The sequence below is a fragment of the Sminthopsis crassicaudata genome, chromosome 3 (genome assembly GCF_048593235.1).
Source record: "Sminthopsis crassicaudata isolate SCR6 chromosome 3, ASM4859323v1, whole genome shotgun sequence".
In the NCBI taxonomy this organism is placed as follows: Eukaryota; Metazoa; Chordata; class Mammalia; order Dasyuromorphia; family Dasyuridae; genus Sminthopsis; species Sminthopsis crassicaudata.
The window spans coordinates 583295834-583315911 of NC_133619.1; the positions used below are offsets into that span (position 1 = coordinate 583295834).

The window sequence follows — 20078 nt, forward strand, 5'->3', positions numbered from 1 at the left end:
ACTACCCATGTAACCCTGGGCAAATCAGCTAACTCTGTGACCTCAGTTTCCTCAGTTGTAAAATGAACTAGAGAAGGAAGGAAATGGCAAACTACTCCAGCACCTTTGCATGAAAACTCCAACTGGGATCACAAAGAGTTGAACATGAATGAGAGACTGAACAAAACTAATAAAAATCTCAGGAAATAAGTCTCAAAATCTGCCAGTTTAAGGTTCAATTCCACCTCTTACACATATTGGCTCTGTAACTCTGGGAAAGTTATTTAACTTCTCAGAGCTGGTAGAAAACTTTCTAATGCTTTAAGTTCCAGAGAAGGTACAAATTTGTACTAATAATCACACAACCATGAACAGTAAGTACATAATAAATTCACATTATCCAATTTCAAATGGGTCCTTCTTGTTGCTAGGCAATCTTTCCATTCTTCCATAATTCTCCATCTCATTTCCCAAACTTTCTCTTTTTAAGTCTCCCATTTCCTCCTTGGTTTCTTCTCTTTGAAGATTTTGCTTCTTACATTACTGAGAAAATTGAGACTATTAACATGACTTGTCCTCTTTTTGTCATTGTAGCATCACTTAACATTATCTCCCTTTTTCTCTGTCTTTCTTCTAGTCTCTAATCATGAGGTAGTTCTTTGTCTTGCCAAATCTAGCACATTTAGAGATATCCTTAATTCCATCCCCTATTTTCTTTTCTAACAGATTGTAATACCTATCATCCCCTCCTCTCTAATTTTCAAATTTTCCCTATCTGAAAATTTCTTTGCAACTCCCTCAAATTTTCCCATCTCTCCCACACTTCTCTATATTCTGATTTTCTCAAGCTGTCATTCTATATATTTCCTCTTTTTATCATCCATTTTAGTAGAAAAAGCACTCTATACTTCTGCTTCCACTTCTCCTTGAACTCCTCAATCCTTTGTAATCTGGTTTACATTAGTGAGTGTCATCACTAAACTGAAACTTTTCTCTCCATTCATCAGTAAACCCTAAATTGCCAAATATGATATTTTTCTCTGTCTTTATCCTTCTGGACTTACCAATTACATCTGACACATTTGAAGACCTTCTTCTCCTGCATATTCTCTTCTCTCTGTGATTTTGAGATACTACTCTCTCCTGGTTCTCCTTATACTTCTCCCTAATTGCTCCTCAATCATTTTTACTAGCTAATCTTCTTAGTTATGGATGTTCCTCAAGAGTCCATCTCTTGGCCTTTTAACTTATGCCTTCTCTTTTCTTTGTATGTCCACCACTTAAAGTTACTGGATTTGTTTAAGTTCTTAACAAATCAATGTTTTTAGTGATACATCTTTTCTTGCAGCTTAAATGGTCTCTATGCCAGTAATTCCAAGCATTACATATCCAACTCCAATTTCTACTAAAGCATCAATCCTATATCATTGATTGCCTATTGGATGTTTCATATTATATGCCCCACAAACATCTCTTAACCCAATATATCCAAAGCAGAATTCATTATCTTTCTGCTTTTTTTTGAAGTTCTAGTCTCCCAGGTATGTAACTGGTATTGTCCTTGACTTTTTCACTCTTGCTCACAAATCTCACAAATCCATTGCCAAATCTTGCTGTTTTTGCCAACACAACATCTCTCATCTATCCTCTTCTCTCTATCCATATATCAGAGATCAGGACCTCATCATTCATTACTTAGATTATTGCCGTAACCTAATTGTCCTCTCACCTTCAAGTATCTCTCCACTCTGTCCTACCTCCACCCTGCTTGCCAAAGTGATTTTCTGTAAACATGGATTGGATCATGTCACTCTCTTACAAGATGAATTCTGTTTCCTTTTACCCCGTAGGAGCAAATATGAATGGCTATGTTTAACTTTTAAAGGCTTTTAGGCCAGACCCTAATCTAGTCTTATTATACATTAGTTCCCTTCTTTTACTCTAGCACCCAGTCAAACTAGCCTTTTCTTCATTGCTCTGTTTCATCTTTCCTTTTTTATTCAGTCAAAAATCATTTATTAAGTATCTATTATGTGCCAGGAACTACATATAACCGTGGACTCCAAGAGAGAGGAAAAATAACATTACATGTCCTCAATGACTTCACAATCAATTAGGGATGATAAAAAAAAGCAAACAAATATGTACAAACAAGCCAAGTACAGGATAAATAGGAAATAGCAAAACAGAGCAAGGAGAATTAAGAGGATTTGGGAAAGATTCCCTGTAGAAGATGTGATTTTTAACTGGATATTGGAGAAAGAGGGAGAAGCCAGGAGGCTAAGATGATAAGGGAGAGAATTCCAGACATTGGGAACAGACAGAAAATGTCCTCCGGATAAGAGTGGGGGCCTGGTTATGGGGGCTTTGAACACTAAACAAGGATAATAGAGAACCAAGTGGAGTTTTTTTGAGTATAGGAGTGACACGATCACCCTTCATTTTACGAAAATCATTTTGGTGGCTGAATGGAGGATAGGCTAGAATAGTGAGGGACTTGTGGCATAGATTCACTAGTAGGCTATTACAATAATCCATGTACAAGATGAAGAGAGTCTATACTCAGAGAGTAGCAGTCATCCTTCTCTATGTTCTTGCAATGGTTGTCTCCCATAACTGGAGAGCACTTTTTCTCATCTTCAATTTATAAAATTTTTTTTCTTTAAGAATCAGCTCAAATACTACTTTCTTTCTTTCTTTCTTTTTCTTTCTTTCTTTCTTTCTTTCTTTCTTTCTTTCTTTCTTTCTTTCTTTCTTTCTTTCTTTCTTTCTTTCTTTCCTTCTTTCTGTTCCCCTATTGCTAGTGAACTCCCTTTCAAACTTCCTTGTATTTAACTGTTTTATATTTGGTTGTGCTCATTTTCTTTATATTAATTCTGTGTCTATATATATATATATATGTATATAATATGCATATATGTATGTATACATATAAATAAATATATATATATATACCCACAAACATATCCTTGTAATCACCATTAGAATATATCCTCCTTGAGAGTAGAGATTGTTTCATTTCACTGTATTTGCATCCTCTATACCTAAGCCCAGCATATTGAAACATAGCAGGAATTTATTAAATACTTCCTAATTGATTGACTAATTGGTAGAGATCTGGAGACTGAAGAGATCAGTAGAAGAGGAAAGGATAGAAGGGATGGGCTTCTCTCCATGACACTTCAGGTCTTTCACTATACCACACTAGATAAACTATAGCTAGAGGAAGGTAGTTAGATCAAAAGTAGCAGATTGTTGTCTGAAAATACAACCTAGAGATCTTCCTCCTTAATCCACCAAATGTGCTTTCTTATATATTATCTTTCTGTACTCTTTTTTTTCCTCCCCTGTCTTTTCTCTCCTCCCTTCTTCTCTACTTCTCTTTCTCCCCTCATTCCTTCTTGCTTCCTCCCTTCCTTCCTCTTTCCTCTATTCTTTTTCTCTCTTTTTTCCTGTCTCTCTCCATCCCTCCTTCCCTTTATTTCTTCCTTCTTCCCTTCCTTAGTTCCTTTCTTTTATCTCCTTCTTTCTCTCCCTCTTTTTTTCCTTCTTGCTTCCCCTCCCTTCCTTTTCTTATTCCTTCCATTTCTACTTTATCTCTTTTCTCTCTCCCTCCTTCCTTCTTCCCTTCTCATCTTCCTATCTTCTTTCTCTAATTTCCTCTTTTATTTCTTCCCTTCCTCTTTCTTTCTTTCCTTTCATTTTTTCCCTGCTTTGTGACCCCTTTTTTATTTCCTTCCCTCCAACTGCTCATTTCTCTCCTATTTGCTTTTCTTATCTGCTCCCCCATATCTTTCTTCTTCTTTTTGTACCTCTCTTTGTTTCTCTTCCCTTTAGCCTCTATGACCTCAGGCATTTTAAAATCCCATGGTCCTTCTGAAAGCATTATGGAACATTTAATTATGAAGATATTACTAACATCATAGCTTAAAAGATCACATAATAAAATATTTAATTCGGTGCAATAAATATATATGCAAATCATAAATGTCCCCAGTGTGAATTTATGCAAACAAAATACAGGTACAAGACAAAATGGGAAAATCAGTATTAGTTCTACTTGTCTGGAACAGAGAGTACAAAAAAGTAGTATTAAATTAGGCTAGAAAATTGGGTTGGAGACACATGATGAGAAAGTTTACATTTCATCCTATAGATAATAGGAGGTTACTCAAGGTTTTTGTACAGGAAAATTACCTACTCTAGTATGTTCATTAGGAATATTTGGCAGCCTTGTACAGGAGAAATCATGTTGGGGAGGATAGCAGAAAACAGGAAGAACAGTTTGGAGATAATTATAATGGTCTAAGTGAGAAGTCATGAGCCACAGAAATAGGTAGTAGCTACCTAAGTGGAGGAGAAAAGAAAAAAAGTTTCAAGAGATATGATGAAAGAGGAATTAGTGTTAGTGTAAAATGAACACTAAATGTTTTTATTGATACAGTCCAATAATGTATCATCCATGCTATATGAACACACAACTTATTATCAGCAACTATACAAATGCTTCTGATTAATGTTTTCAAGAAATAATGTATAGTGATTCCAGAGCCTTGAGTCCTGACTCAGACCTCATCACCTTTCTCCTAAGAATTAGCATTTAGGTCAAGTTCTTGAACTGTATTCGTGATCCTTCTCCCAGACAAAGTTTGTTGCCAACTACCTCACCTCCTAGACCCAGTCTGCCCTTGGGAGCAAAGGGCTGGTGGGGGTGGGGGAGTTGAAAGCAAGAGGAGTATCATATTGTGTTGGGGATGATTACCATGACTGAGCATTTGAATGATAGGGGCTGTTTCTCTGAGTCTACACAGCCTTTCACCCTCCTTTCCCCCCCCCCCTCACATCCTTAACCATGGCCTAGACATGTATTCTATCTCCCTTGAAGGCCAAAGGCCCCACCCTGACCCTGCTTTCCTAACTCCTCTTCTTATCTCATAGCTTGGATCTGGGGAGGCCTCCCCTCATCACCTGTAGGACCTTGATAGTTCTAGCCTGCCCTGCCTTGGCTGGGGACTCTGATAGACAAGAGCACACTCTGCTTCCAGGCTTAGAGGTTTGCTGAGTCAGACTCAATGTAGTTAGAGCCTGGAAATTAAAGGTCCAGCCTCTACTTCTTCCCCAATTCTGTCTTTTGAGCCCCATTCTTAACCTCAACTACAATCCTTGTACTATTTGCCCCTTCTAAATAACAATCACTACAATTATCCAGGGCATTGTGGAGTGAGAATGAATGAAAAAGGGTGGTGGAAGGCAAATAAGATGACTTTTTTTAAAATGAGACCTCAAGTCTGGTGAAATAGAAATTGAAAGAAGCAGGACTTGTCTTTAAGTTCTGAAAGGCATAAAGCAGGTATAAAGACATAGTTCTTTATTTTAAAATTATAGCTTTTATTTTTCAAAATATATAAAAACGATTTTCATCATTTACTCTTGCAAAACACTGTGTTCCATATCTTTCTTCCTCCTCCCATAGACAGCATAGGCTAAACATGTGCAAATTTTTAAACATATTCCCACATTTATCAGGTTGCACAAGAAAAATAAGATCAATAAGATAAAAAAAAATGAGAGCAAAAGAGAAAACAAGCAAGCAACAACAACCAAAAAGGTGAAAATACTATGTGGTCATCTACATTCAGTCCCCATTGCTCTCTCTCTGGATGCAGATCAACACAGAGTTTTTAAGCCTGGAGACTCAAGTCAGAACTGGTAGGCAATTGGAAGGAAGTGGTTTGAGACAGTTCCAAGCCCAGGTGTTTCCCTCAACAAGGAGACCTTGTAGAGACCACATTTCCCCAAGTATGCATGTGCTAATATTAGGAACATGATCTAGATATAGTTGTGAAATCCCTTAAAAACTCTGAAGCTCAGTTTTCTTATCTTTAAAATGATAATAAGACTTATAACCATTTAAGTTTATAGGATTGTGAGAAAAACATTTTATAAATATTAAGATGTGGTTGAAATGTGAATTACTATCATCACTATCATTAATGAAATGGGACTGAAGAAACTCCTAGCCCAAAGGTATCTTCCTTGTTTTTTGTGGATACCATTAAGAAGTACCATCATAGTCCCGTGCCCTCCTCTAGGTCCTGGTATAAATAGATCCTTATAAGAATGAAGACTCTGTGATCTCCTAGCTAATAATGACTATTTTGGAGTACTTTGCATATATTATATTATTTGAGTCCCACAATTTTTCTAAGAGATAAGTAGCATATACAATAATATCCCAGTTACAATGAAGATAATATGCTAAGAGTTTATTTGATAATATGAAGGTCATCAGAAAATATGAAAGAGAAGTTGAAGTTGTAGAGGAAGGGAGTAGATTATTTGCCAAACTTAACCTTTGAGAGATCAGGATTAAAAAGGAAGAGTGAGAATTTGGCCATATTGTTATTTGGAATCAGAGGCAGTATTTGGGGATATCCTTAGATAGATGATTGTAGAATGTAAAATACATGGTTGTATTTATTAAATTAACTTCATAAATTATTCATAGGAATATAGAATGATACAAGAATTGGCATAGAACTGAAAGGGAATTCAGAGGACATCTGGTCATAATCCCTCACTTTAGAAATGAGGAACTAGGATTTGATTAAAGGACTCCACATTGACTACACTTCCTTCTCTTCTCATAAGCCTATTCTCCATTTCCCCTTTTCTGCTCCTGGATCTGTCTCTGCTCTGTTTACACTTCAATACTAACTAGAGTATTTCACATTTAGGGCTCTGTACCATCATCATAATCTGATTCAAGGCTTCATAGTAACAATAATTGAATCACCAAATCTGTGTTGAGCATGTATGCATCCAACCCTTTGCTAAGCTTTGTAAAGGAAATGGGAAGAGATATGTTTATACAATCTAGCATTTCTATGTTAGATGGTACTATAGAGCACAGCTTCTTAAACAGTTGGTTGTGTGACTGAATATTGGGATCATGAAATCATTATTTATTATCAATAAATGTTGGATTTATATACCTATTTCGTACATCTTTATATCTGGGATCTTGTAAAAAAAAAATTGGAGGCAAAAAGGAATCATTAATAGAAAAAGTTTAAGTCAATACTAAATCCAATTCCTACTTCACGAAGTGGTCCCTTATACTACATAGCTGACTGATAGCTTTCTATGATCTACTTTAATTAACACAATAATAAGAATTTCCCTACCTCATTAGGCAGCCCATAATGCTTTTGGACAGCTTTGAGTGTTAAGAAAATCATGCTTAGGTTGACCCAAATTTGCTTCATAATATCATAGAATTTCAGTTAGAATCTGAGAAAACATTTAATATCAACCATATCTGAATAGGAATTTCCTCTGCAATCTCCTCAACAAATTGCTCCCCAGACTCTGGTTGAATGTTTCCAGGAATTCTTTACCATGTGAGGCAACCCATTTTACTTTTGAACAATTCTAAATTCTAATTCTAAGATTCTAATTCTAAGTTCTAGTTCTAAGAATTCTAATTCAGTGAGACTAATTATGCTTCTTTGCAGCTGCTTAATTCTGCATCCAGAAGTCAAACAGAAGTAATCCATCTTCTCTTGACAGACCTGCAACTAACCATAAGAAGACAACCACCCTGCATTTATCTAAGTCATTTTTTCTTCAAGCTAAAAAGAAGCAAGTTCTTCAATTTATCTCCACAAGAGATACTTTTTTGGCCTCTTTGCCATAATTTTCCCATTTTTGATATATTCTGGTTTCACTATTAATCTTACTTCCTTATTTAAGTTCTTCCCTCGGAAATCAATTCACAGCAAGTCTACATAACAGTCACTGATATTTTGGAGGTACAGAGGAGTCTCAGAAAGGTTGTATGATTAAGTGAATTTCTTTGGGACTTTGAACCCTAGTCAGGAAAAAGAGAATTTGTCCAAACTTTAGGAGGCTTGATTAAGTGAATCAGAACAGATTATTCCCTATACAGATTTACTGGACTAAGGGAACACTCTCTAAAGAAATAACAACTATCCTTCACACAGAGGCAGTAAGGGATATGAAAAGAAAGCTGGATTTGAAGTCAGAATGTCTGGGTTTCAATCTTGATCGTCATTTGTTAACTACATGGCCTTGGAAAAATCACTCAGTGTCTTTGGAATTCATGTAAAATAAGGGACTTGGGTCACATAACCTCTAAGGTTCCTTTCAATTCTGAATCTATGATCCCATGATCCCATCAGGACAAGCTCACCTCAATGACCATTACTAAACATATTTTCTACTCAAGGGAGCTGAGGCAATGACTTTAATCTGAATTGTGACTTACTAATAGGAGAACACGGGCTCTGACTTGTGTCTCTAATAGTAAAGATGTTTTACAATGAGCCATCTACATTCTTTTCAGGAAGTTTTGTAAATTAGAATATACATTATATTAGGATCAAATGACCTAGGTTTGATTCCTGGTTCTATTACCTTATATAGGCAAGTCACATCAATTTGGGTTTTATATACAACTCCTTGTAAAATGAGGGCATTGGACTAAGTAATCTCTATTAGCTTATTCTAACCACAAATCCTTTAAATTCCACAAATGTAATTGATGTCTAATTTGTGCTGAGATCTTTTTGTGGGATATTTATACATTGCCTCAAACTGACTCTATCCTTGGAAGGGAAAGAAAAGAAATAAAACTCAGCTTTAGTAGGAGAGGATTAGAATATATGTCAAAAAGGGATTTTTTGTTTTGTTTGTTTCCTACAATGAAGATCATTAGAATTATTGAGGGTGAGTGACTAAATGAAATCTGGGTATCTTTTTTTTTAATTAAAAAAAAAAAACAGCAGAAAGTTAAACAGGAAAAATAACCCTACTGATGACCCAGATCCTTTAAAGTGAATAATAGGCTCAGAGATTGAAAGTTGGAGGGTGTCTTTGAATCTACTGATTCTCCTTTTGCACATGAGCAAACTGAAATATTGAGAGATTAAATAATAAAAATAGCTAACATTTATAGAATTTTTCACAAAACACTTTAAAACAGTTATTTGACTTTATCAGTACAAACACCCTGGGAGATAGATGCTATTATTATAATTATTCTCATTTTATAGCTGAGGAAACAGAGGCAGACAGAGTTTAAATGATTGCCCAGAATTACACAACTGATAAATTTCTAAAATAGGATTTGAATCCTGACTTCCTATCCACTATTCCATACTGCTTTGAAAATTGCTCCTGTGTAGACATGGGAGAGGGTAGAAGTCCTATTTGAATGAGGTGTCTTTGGAAAGGATATTCCAAACCAAGAAGTTTTTGGCTCAGTAACTCTTATAAAATTAAGCATTAAAGATATGGGTAAGCTTATATCAGAAGTATCTCCAAGGAAAACACAGAACCAATCTAAAAATATCACAGAGAGTGGTCAAATAATGACTAGTTAACTGAAGAAAATACCAGAATTCATAGGAAAGGATACCTTAGAGAGTGTTTTCCTTTTTCTACCTTCCCCCTCCCCTTGCTCCACCTTTACCCTGCCCTTTTCCTGTTCTTGAAGATAATCCTATCATTGCCCTAACAGCCATCTGTCTCTGATGGCCAGGCTGTGGGATGAGTCAGCCAAGAGAGATAGCCCCTTTCGGATATTGACAAGCCTATGCCTAGGAGCCTAGACCATGGACCAGAGTCAAAGGTGCTACTCTTAAAATATTTAAAAAACAAACAAAAAAAAAAACATAAATATATAAAAGGCCCACCAAATAGGTAGTCTTCCCTCCATTCCTTCTTAAACCTTCCATACTTTCCTGTTATCCTCCACTCCATAAAAGAAACCCCCCTCAAAAAAATTCTATGCTTAAGTTTTTTGTTTTTTTTACACAAGTCCCTCAGAAAGTTGTTTCTACTTTAGTTAAACTGACCCCTTAGGATTCTACCACAGTCATCTTATTGATTCTGAAGTTGGTTTCTTTAAAGTGTAAAGTTTGTGAAGCCAAGAAAGAGACAAATATATGTTCTTAGACTTTATCTCTCTTGTAGTGGAAAAAAATTATTTTATTCCCCAAGTCTATTTCTTCCCTATTGTGTTTTCATTCCAATTAGAAAAGGACACATTGGAAATAAAACAGATTTTACTTAAAGTTAGATTACTCTCCTTCTTCCTTAAGGTTGAGTCCTGGATATACCCCTGTGGGCATATTTTGAAAGTAGAAATAAGGTTAAGTAGGGCATCTAGCCCTCCAACCAGAGAGGATCTACACAGAAAGTCTCTGGATCTGGAATGACCTAGAGGCCAATCCTAGTTGGATGTTTGGTAGGGTTTCTGTTCTGCATTTACCTTATAAGATCAAAAGATTTTAGAACTACAAGTGGAAGCATTCTCATAGGTCTATAAAGTGTATTCCCTTCCTTTTAAAGATGAGGAAAATAAGATCATAAGTTCATATCCCTTCATTTTATAAAAGAGGAAACTAAGTCTTAAAAACTTAAATGACTTTCCTAGGGTCACACAGCTAAGTAAGTAGCTGAGGCAAAATTTAAACTTTGGTTTTCTCTTAATTCCAAGCCCAGTGTTTGATACACTGTGCTGAACCTTGGTCCACAAAGGTTACGACTTAACTAGCAGTTCAAACTTCAGTCCCTCATTTTAAATTCTTTTCACTGCATCTTATTGCATTTTTCTTGGGGTTCTATTTGAAATGGGGTTCTCAGTCCCCTAAGAGGTGGGCAAAGAAACAAAAGACTTTGGGATTTTTGAAGATTGGCATCCTGAGTCTCCTTTTAATTTTACAACCTAACTCTTATTGGATACCTCAAGTTCTAAAGACAAGATCTAGAGTCAGTCATTTCATGAATTTCCCCAAAGCACAAGGAAGCATGTGGAGTATGTAGGGGGGTGGGTGGGAAGAAGAGGTCAGCTTCCCAAGATAGCTTGCCAGATATCCTAAAGCTGCAGTATCAGAAGAGGTTGTAGGAGAGTTTAATTCCAGTTTAGGGGGCCCCAAAAGTCTAGTCCAAGGGGCCCAGAGGAGATGTTTCTGTGTTTGGAAGGAGATTAGCATTTGATGGGTACAGAATGAGCAGAGATGGGGAAAGAGCTGCAAAGGTGTAGGAAAGAGAATTTTTGTCATTGATGAAAATTAGTTGTTTGTTTTCCATTTTTTGTTGTTTTTTGGGGGGAGGACATGAAGAATTGAAGAATTTCCTGAGGTATGGGGAAGGAAGAAATTTGTTGGCCAAAGAATAAGGGTGTGAGGAGAGAAGGAAGTGACTAGAGTATAGACATTCAGTGAGTTAGCACTCAAAAATAATTGTTGAATGAGTGATGAAGGAGTGACAGACGGTGTGGAGGGAAACACTGAGGGAAGAGGAAAAGGAAAAGGAAGAACACTGGCAAGAGAAGGGCAGACAGTGGTTTATATGCAGAGAAGATTGTGGTGAGAGTGACTTGCTAAGTTCTTTGTAGTAGATACTCAGAATATAGCTTATGGAGAGTGTCATGTGCATATCAGCTCTTATAATTTTGAGGGATCTTTTGGGAAAGTTAAGAATATCTGTGTCCATCTATGATAGTGTTCAATTTTAACAGAACAGAATGTCAGAAATGAAAGGATCTCAGAGACCATTTGTTCCAACATCCTCCTTTTAGAAAGGAGACATCAAAGGCTGAGTGAGGTTAGGGCACTTCCCCAAAGCCAAAAAATGAATCAGCAACAGAATTAACACCTAGATTCTAGGTAACCCTAAGGCTATGGCTTTTTCTATTAGGTATCTCTGCCTCAAAGTTGTTTTGGCCTTGCAGAAGCCTAGAAAAAGGATATGGAGCAGAAATTTAGGATTTCATAACTCTTCTTTCCCATCCCCTTTTCTGCATCTTATCAGCATCTCAGAGAATATGGGGATATAGAAGGGGAGAAAAAAGGGAAAATTTGAGAGAACAGAGGAAATTCAAAAAAGTTCATATCTTTCATTAAAAGTATTTGAGTAAAATATAAAATCAGCCCATCCTTTGTCCCCATTATAGGATATTGTAAGTAGCCTCCTGCCCAGTAGAAATGACAATAATAGTCCCCAGTACTATAGAAATTTAAAGTTTACAATCAATTCATTGGGTCAATTCTATAAGCATTTCACTCCTGCTTGAGCAAAAAGGCTATTGAAGCTCAGATACTTGAAGTGTGTGTGTGTGTGTGTGTTTTTTTTTTTTTTCAGATCATGCTTTTAAAAAGTATCAGTCAGATCTCTTGCCTCTATAACAGTGTAACTACACCACATTGTTTCCTAGAATACTCAGGCACTTCCATGTCTAGCTTTTGGTTCTCTTGCACCTGTTCTGATTTTCAAGAGGTTGGAATGATTCTATCAAGTTAATGTTTGATTCCACTGGGATTTTACCATGGAAGCAAAATAGGTGTCACATGTTAATCCCTGAAGTGCATCTGTGACCCTCTTTTTCTCCCTCCTTTTAAGATTTGAACTCCATGGTTCACCTCTGATTTATTTTAATGTAATTTGGGGAGGGGTTGTCTTTTACTTTAAATGACTTATACAATACATTTTAGGTGGAATTTGATTTAAAAAAATTTCTGGATAAATTAGAGGAAGATTAGAGGAGATTTGATTTGTTATTTGGGTTTGTTTGCTCTGTTTTGTTTTGCTAAAAACTAGTTTTTAAGCTTTTGCTTCTGATGAATCCAAATGGCAATACCTTATTGGTTTACTTCACTTTTATATTTATATTTTCCAGGAAAAATTATTGTAAGTTATAAATAGTTAATACATAACTGTTTCATATGCTGATCTGTGACTGTGGGGAATGTCAATCTAAAATGAACAGAGAGAAAAATAGTTTTGTTTACTATTTTAAAAAACAACAAGTAAAGGGAAGCTAAGTGGTGCAGTGGATAGAACACCAACCTTGAAGTCAGGAGGATGTGAGTTCAAATATGACTTCAGGCACTTAACATTTCCTAGCCATGTGTCCCTGTGCAAATCAACCTCACTTAACCACAATGGTCTCAGGAAAAAAAAACAAAAAAAAAAAACAGGTGGCATTCTTTCCTTCTCTAGAATTTTGCCCTCTCTCAAGTGTTATGATGATGTCCCTTGCCTTAACCTCTTCATTTCCTGCTTAAATACTATACAATAGACGCTTAATGATTCTCATTGTATCCATTCTGTCTGTCCAGTTCATGCTCAACATGTTGCCAGACCAGACTTCCTAAAAATCTCTTCACACATGTCTCTCCTACTCCAGAATTATTGAGAACTCCCCATGCCTACAGCTTCCCTAATATTTATTCCAATATTAAAATCACAGGGTAACCTAAGTCTATATCACATATCTGTATTTTCTTCAGCTGCACAACCTCATCAATAGCTAGCTTCATCTTGATCGGTCTCCTTGTTATTTTTTTATTTTAGACTCAGTCTTTCTTCTGCATCTTCTGCCAACGACCTCCTTTCACTTTTAATGGATCCTATTTTCTCTTCTCAAATCCTAACCATCTATCAGAAGCAGCTCAGATCTTCAGTATAACCCTCTTCAGAAGACTCAGATGGAGTCCTATATATCCCAATTCAGCCCATTGTTCCTTTTCTTACATTATTTGATTAATTAGGATATTGGCCTAGAGCTATTTCTTTGACCATTATGGGCAATTAATACATATGTTAAAATATGAATTGGATTGGATTGAACAAAAAGATGGTAGACTTATAGAACAAAGTAGTGCATACATTGTTGAATATGAATTCCATTTTAGAGCTGAGTACCTTTGTTAGTTTTGTAACGAAGGAGCATTGGAAATGATTAATGTAAAGATGAACATCATCCATAAAATGTGCTTTTAAAAAAGATAGAAATGCAATTAATCTCTCAGGACCTCAGTTCCTTCATCCTCAATTTGGAGAGGATAATCGCTTCTAGTTTGAATTCATAATTATAGTGATCATTGAATGAGAACTGAAATGAAAATTATCTGGAAAGTTTGGGGAAATAGGATGCACTTTGTCAACTCAAGATAATTTTATTTATTTGTTTGTTTGTTTTTCTTTCTGCTACTATTCTTGGCTTAGAGAGGGTGGGGGTCTTGTCTAAGGTCCCATAGTGAGACATGAAACATGTAGAACCAGATACCAGAATTTCCTGCTCAGTACTGGTTTTCTTCAAACAAAAAATTATGGCTTCAGATGGAGCCTGTTCTGGTAGCCCCACTAAGGGACTTTTCTGTGATTTTGATACTGTCAGTGAAGGAAACACATGCCCCCTAGTGGTTATATATTTGATTGCGGGCTGCTTCCATAACGGGAAAGAAGTGGGGGGAGGAAGGAGGAAAAATAAAATAAGAAAAAGAGTAAAAGAGAAAAGGATGGAGAGAAAAGTCAAAAAGCAAAAACAAACTGGGAGGAAGTAAATAGTTTATTTATAAAAGCTTTGTAAAGGATATAGAAACACGAAAATTATTTACAGATGAGGAAACTAAGGATAGCAATTTTTCTAATAAGGAAAGGAGGATAATAAAAGTTGAAGTGATAGATGACAGTTAGGGAGCATTTTTATGCTATACAAAGAACTTCAAATATTCATGAAATTATTAACTATGTTGTAACATATATAATGCACCTCTATCATCGCATTTACTAATAGCTATCCTATGAAAAAATCAACATAAATGTGATTATTCCTATTTAACACAGAAGGAAATGAGAGTCAAAAAGATAATGTGAATTGTCACATAGCTAGTAAATACAATTATGGTAAAAATGTCAGTACCAGCATTCAAATTCAGGTTTTCTGGTTCCAAATCCACTTTTCATTATGTCAGGCTGAAAAAAACTGCTTAACATCTTAATCCAAACCCATCCATATGCACTTGATTGGAAAGAACTTTCCAGAAGCTTTCCCACTATTATTTTATTGACTTCTGAGAATCCCATCTTGAGGAGAATATTGAGAAGTTGAAGCAAACTCATGGAAAGGTAAGCAGAAACCTAAGGAAGGAGAGGTCATGTTATACACAAAGACTGATTTATGAAACCAGTTAAGCCAGGAGAAGAGAAAACTTAAGGAGGTTATGGTAGCTATTTTAATGGCTTTGGCTTGCTGTCATACCAGGTCAGTTAGTGCCAACATAGAGAGAACCGTGTATGGGCTGGTGTCCATATCACAGCTAGAATAGTGGCTTTCACAATCATAGAAATCATATATAATCAGGGTTAGACTCGGTTTGCCTTGTCACAGGTGAGGAATAATGGGAAGATTTTTTTTTCTTTTTTTTGTTTGTTTTTAGCTGTGCCCAACTTTTAATGACCCAAATAGGGTTTTTCTTGGCAAAAATACTGGAATGGTTTGCCATTTTGCTCAATTTGCAGATGAGGAAACTGAGGCAAACAGAGTTACGTGGCTTTCCCAGGATCACACAGTTGGTATCAAAGGCCATATTTGAACCCAGGAAGATGATTCTTTCCATTTCAAACAATTAGAGATTTCCAAAAAGGGGATGCATTGTTTTGAAGTTATTATGTTTTCTATATCTGAAAGTCTTTATGAGTAAATAATTACTTGTTGAGGTTGTTGTAGAAGAGATTCAAGTTGGGTATGATTGAGATAATCTTCCGTGGATCCTTACAACACTATGGTTTTGTTTTTTGGTTTATTCTATCCTGCTCTTTTGAAGATTGTCCCTGGGACCTATTTTCCCTTCATATATTGATTTCTTCTTTTTTTTTCTTTCAGGCAGAGTTCCATTCTTTCTACTTATATCCAAATATTTTGTTGAGGAAATTTTCTTGCTCCAAGCTTTTTTGTATTCTTTGTTCTAGATTCTTTCAAATTTATCAATATAATTTAAAAATGTAAGTCCTAGAATTGAACATGATATGTCTAGATGTGTCAGATAAATAATCTGACATAGAGATTGTTAAAAACAATTATCTTGGCAATTTATTTCTTTTCTTGGCCTGCTATTATTCTCGTGATTAGGATATTTAACTCCATTCTTAATACACTTTCCTCTGAGATAGAAGTCGGAGGATACTCTGGCGGATCTGCTTGGTCTTCACAGTATAGATGATGGGATTCATCACAGGAGGTGACAGTAGGTAAACATTGGCCATCACCACATGAACCAATGGGGAGGCATGCCAAGCAAAGCAGTGGACCATTAACAGTCCTATCATAGGTACATAGAGGACAAATACAGCCAGAATATAAGAAAGACAGTTATTGAAGGCTCAAAGGCGTTCAGTCCGAGAAGCAGCATGTAAGACACTGCGCAGGATCAGTGCATAGGAGAAAACAATGAGGAGAGGGTCGAGCACATAGATGACTATGACCAGTCCAAAGCCATACCAGCTGTTGATTGTTGTGTCACCTCAGACCAGGCGGATCATGTCCTGATGGAGACAATAGGAGTGAGTGAGTCTGTGGGATTGGCAAAAAGGCAGCCACATGAGCAGGAAGAGAGGGGGCAAAACTGCCACAACACAGTGGATAATTATGGCCATCCCAATCCTGCTGACAACTGTGTCTGTGAGGATAGAAGCATAGTGGAGAGGGCGGCAGATGGCAACATAGCGATCAAAGGCCATGGCCAGAAGTACTGAAGACTCCATGAAGGAGAAGCCATGGAGGAAGAAAAATTGGGTGAAACAGGCTTCCAAGCTGATCTTACGCGCATTGAACCAGAGGAGACGCATGACTGTGGTCAGTGTAATGAGAGTCAGACCTAGGTCAGTTAGTGTCAACATAGAAAGAAACATGTACATGAGCTGGTGGAGTGAGGATTCTGTCCAAATGACAACCAGGATAGAGGTGTTGCCCATCATGGAAATCATGTATAAGCAGAAGAATGGGATGGAGATCCAGATATGCAATTCTCAAATCCTGGAATGCCAGTAAGGATGAAATACAAGGGTTCTTCAGTGGTGTTAGTGATGGCTGACATCACAGTTAAATGTAGCTCCAAGGCAGGTATCTCTCTACAAGAAAATAGACTGTGTCTCATTCTAAAGCAAAGTTTTCAGTTTACAAAATAATGTACTCCACATATTATAAGACTTTGAGAAACATCCACTTATTCCTCTATCATTTCTTTTGTAACATCTGAGGGACATATCATCACAGAGAACCTGTAGAAAAGGACAAAGCTAATAAATTAAGCTAAATACCTTATCATTGGATTCAGAGCATATCCGATTATCTTGTCTCTTCATGAGACTCAAAAGCAAGGAGGATCATATAGAGAAAACAGGAGCATAAAAGACAGCCCAAAGAGGACCTCATACTATGAAAAAGGAAGAGGACAGGAGAGAAAGCCTTCTCTCCTGTCAGAAGGAACTAAGGTGAAGATTTCATATTATTTTCTTTTTTAAAGTGAAGACCACAGGATGATTTTAGGGAAATGGGAAGTAGACAACAATATTGTGACTAAAATTACTTGAGAAAAGGAGTAACCGGGTAACTAGGTAGCAGAGTGGAGAGAAGAGTGGTCAGTGTTAGGATACAACTGAATTCAGATTCTGCCTCAGATACTAGCCGTGTGACCTTGGAAAAGTCTTCCAATGTCACAGCCTCAGTTTCCTCATCCATAAAATGAAGATTATAGTACCTAATTCACAGGGTTATTGGAGGCTTCAGTGAAATAACTCTAAATAAAAAACAATATAATGTAAATTAGCTATTACAAAGATTCTTTCCTTTTGTCAAAGGTAATGTACTATAAGGGTAAAATATTGCCTACACAGAACCAAAGGCTTTGCTTGTTTCTTTTATTTTATTTTTGTTACTTTTATTGTAACAATGATATAACAATAAGGCTGATTGGAAAATTACTAGAATTTTGTTGTAGTTGTTGCTGTACATAGTTGTGATTCTAAGATTATATTTCTTTAGGAAATCGTGTTTAAAAAACACAAGTTGAATTAAACAAACAAACAAAAAAGAATCATACAGAATAGAAGGGGAAAAGCAGGAACCAGGCCAGCCAGAGAGAGAGCAGCTCTAGAAGCTAGATATATGGGAGGAATTACAGATTACCATAGGAATGCAGGAGATATAGAGAGGGAATGAGTTGTGCACATTGCCTTCCCTGCCTTTTTTCTATTAATATATATTCACATATATTCATTCTATATAGACAGAATAAAATCTATCTATGGAAGATCCAACTAGTTTGGTTGCTTTCTTGTTCTATATGCATATAAACAGGTAGGTATTTATCTAGATCCCAGAGGTCCCTTCTAATTCTGAAATTCTGTAAATCAATAATTTCTGAGTGACAAAAATGTAAGCAGTATGGTGGAGTGTGGTACACTCTGACTGTAGAGTAAAAGAATCTTTATAGTGTCACTCTAGTACTGCTTAGTTATGTGACTTTGGGGAAAAGACAACCCACTGGGACACAGTTTTCTCATCTAGAAAATGAGGGAAATGGATAAAGAAGGACTCTGGGAGGGGCAGCTAGGTGGTGCAGTGGATAGAGCACGAGCCTTGAATTCAGGAGGACCAGAGTTCAAATCTGGTCTCAGACACTTAACACTTCCTAGCTGTGTGACCCTGGGCAAGTCACTTAACCTCAGCCTCAGAGGGGAAAAAAAAAAAAAAAAAAAAAAAAGGACTCTGGGAGGCTGCCTCTGGCTCGTGCTCTCACAGCCATTGCAGTACATTGAGCTCCATAGAGACAGCGTTGGGACAAAAAAATAATCAAAAATGGGCAAAGGTGATCCTAAGAAGCCGAGAGGGAAAATGTCTTCATATGCCTTCTTTGTGCAAACCTGCCAAGAGGAACACAAGAAGAAGCACCCAGATGCTTCTGTGAACTTCTCAGAATTTTCTAAAAAATGCTCAGAAAGGTGGAAGACAATGTCTGCTAAAGAGAAAGGAAAATTTGAGGACATGGGAAAAGCTGATAAGATTCCTTATTAAAGAGAAATGAAAACCTACATACCACCTAAGGGAGAAACAAAAAAGAAGTTTAAGGATCCCAATGCACCGAAGAGGCCTCCTTCGGCATTTTTCTTATTCTGTTCTGAGTATCGTCCAAAAATCAAAGGGGAGCATCCTGGTTTTTCTATTGTAGATGTGGCAAAAAAAAAAATTGGGAGAAATGTAGAATAATACTTCTGCAGATGACAAGCAACCTTATGAAAAGATAGCAGCTAAAATGAAGGAAAAATATGAAAAGGATATTGCTACATACCGAGCTAAAGGAAAACCTGATGTGGGAAAAAAAAAAAAAAGGAGGAGTTGTCAAGGCTGAGAAGAGCAAGAAAAAGAAGGAGGAGGAGGAAGATGAAGAAGATGAGGAGGAGGAGGAGGAAGATGACGATGACGATAAGTTGGTTATAGAGCAATTTTTTTCTTGTCTATAAAGCATTTAACCCTCCTGTACATAACTCACTCCTTTTAAAGAAAAAAAAATTGAAATGTAAGGCTGTGTAAGATTTGTTTTTAAACTGTACAGTGTCTTTTTTTGTATAGTTAACACATTACCGAATGTGTCTTTAGATAGCCCTGTCCTTTAGTGGTATTTTCAATAGCCACTAACCTTGCCTGGTACAGTATGGGGGTTATAAATTGGCATGGGAATTTAAAGCAGGTTCTTGTTGGTGCACAGCACAAATTAGTTATATATGGGGATGTAGTTCACTTTTATCTTCAGTTGTCTTTGATGCAGCATATGAAATAATTGTTGTTCTGTTAACTGAATACCACTCCGTAATTGCAAAAAAATATATAATAATAATAATATTAAGCAAACAAACAAAAAAAAACAAAACAAAACAAAACAAAAAAAAGACTCTGGGCTCCCTTCCAGCTCTAGGTCTATGATCCTATGAGGCTAAGAAAGAATGCTGAAGCTAACTCCACACCTACTCAGACAAATAGATCAGCCCCTGTATATCTGGAGTTCCTAGATTTCCTTATTTCGTCTGAAATACTATCATCAGCATGTAGTACGGGGAAGGTCAGTGTAACTTTTTTTAAGTTCACTCCAAAAACAATCCAAATCTCAATCCCCTGAGGGCACACTATTCTGCTGGTGCCCCAGGTTCACAATCTAGTTGCCATCCTTAACACCATCCATTCACAGTTATAAAATCCTGTGATTTGTTTTCATAGCATCTTTCTAATACAT

The 20078-nt window shown here is 36.5% G+C and overlaps 2 pseudogenes; one reads left to right on the forward strand and one right to left on the reverse strand.

Annotated features, from left to right (window-relative positions):
* Nucleotides 1-15939: 15939 nt before the first annotated feature.
* Nucleotides 15940-16999, reverse strand: LOC141559912 (olfactory receptor 51Q1-like; annotated as a pseudogene).
* Nucleotides 17000-18587: 1588 nt separating this feature from the next.
* On the forward strand, nucleotides 18588-19424 carry LOC141559913 (high mobility group protein B1 pseudogene; annotated as a pseudogene).
* The last annotated feature ends 654 nt before the right edge of the window (nucleotides 19425-20078 follow it).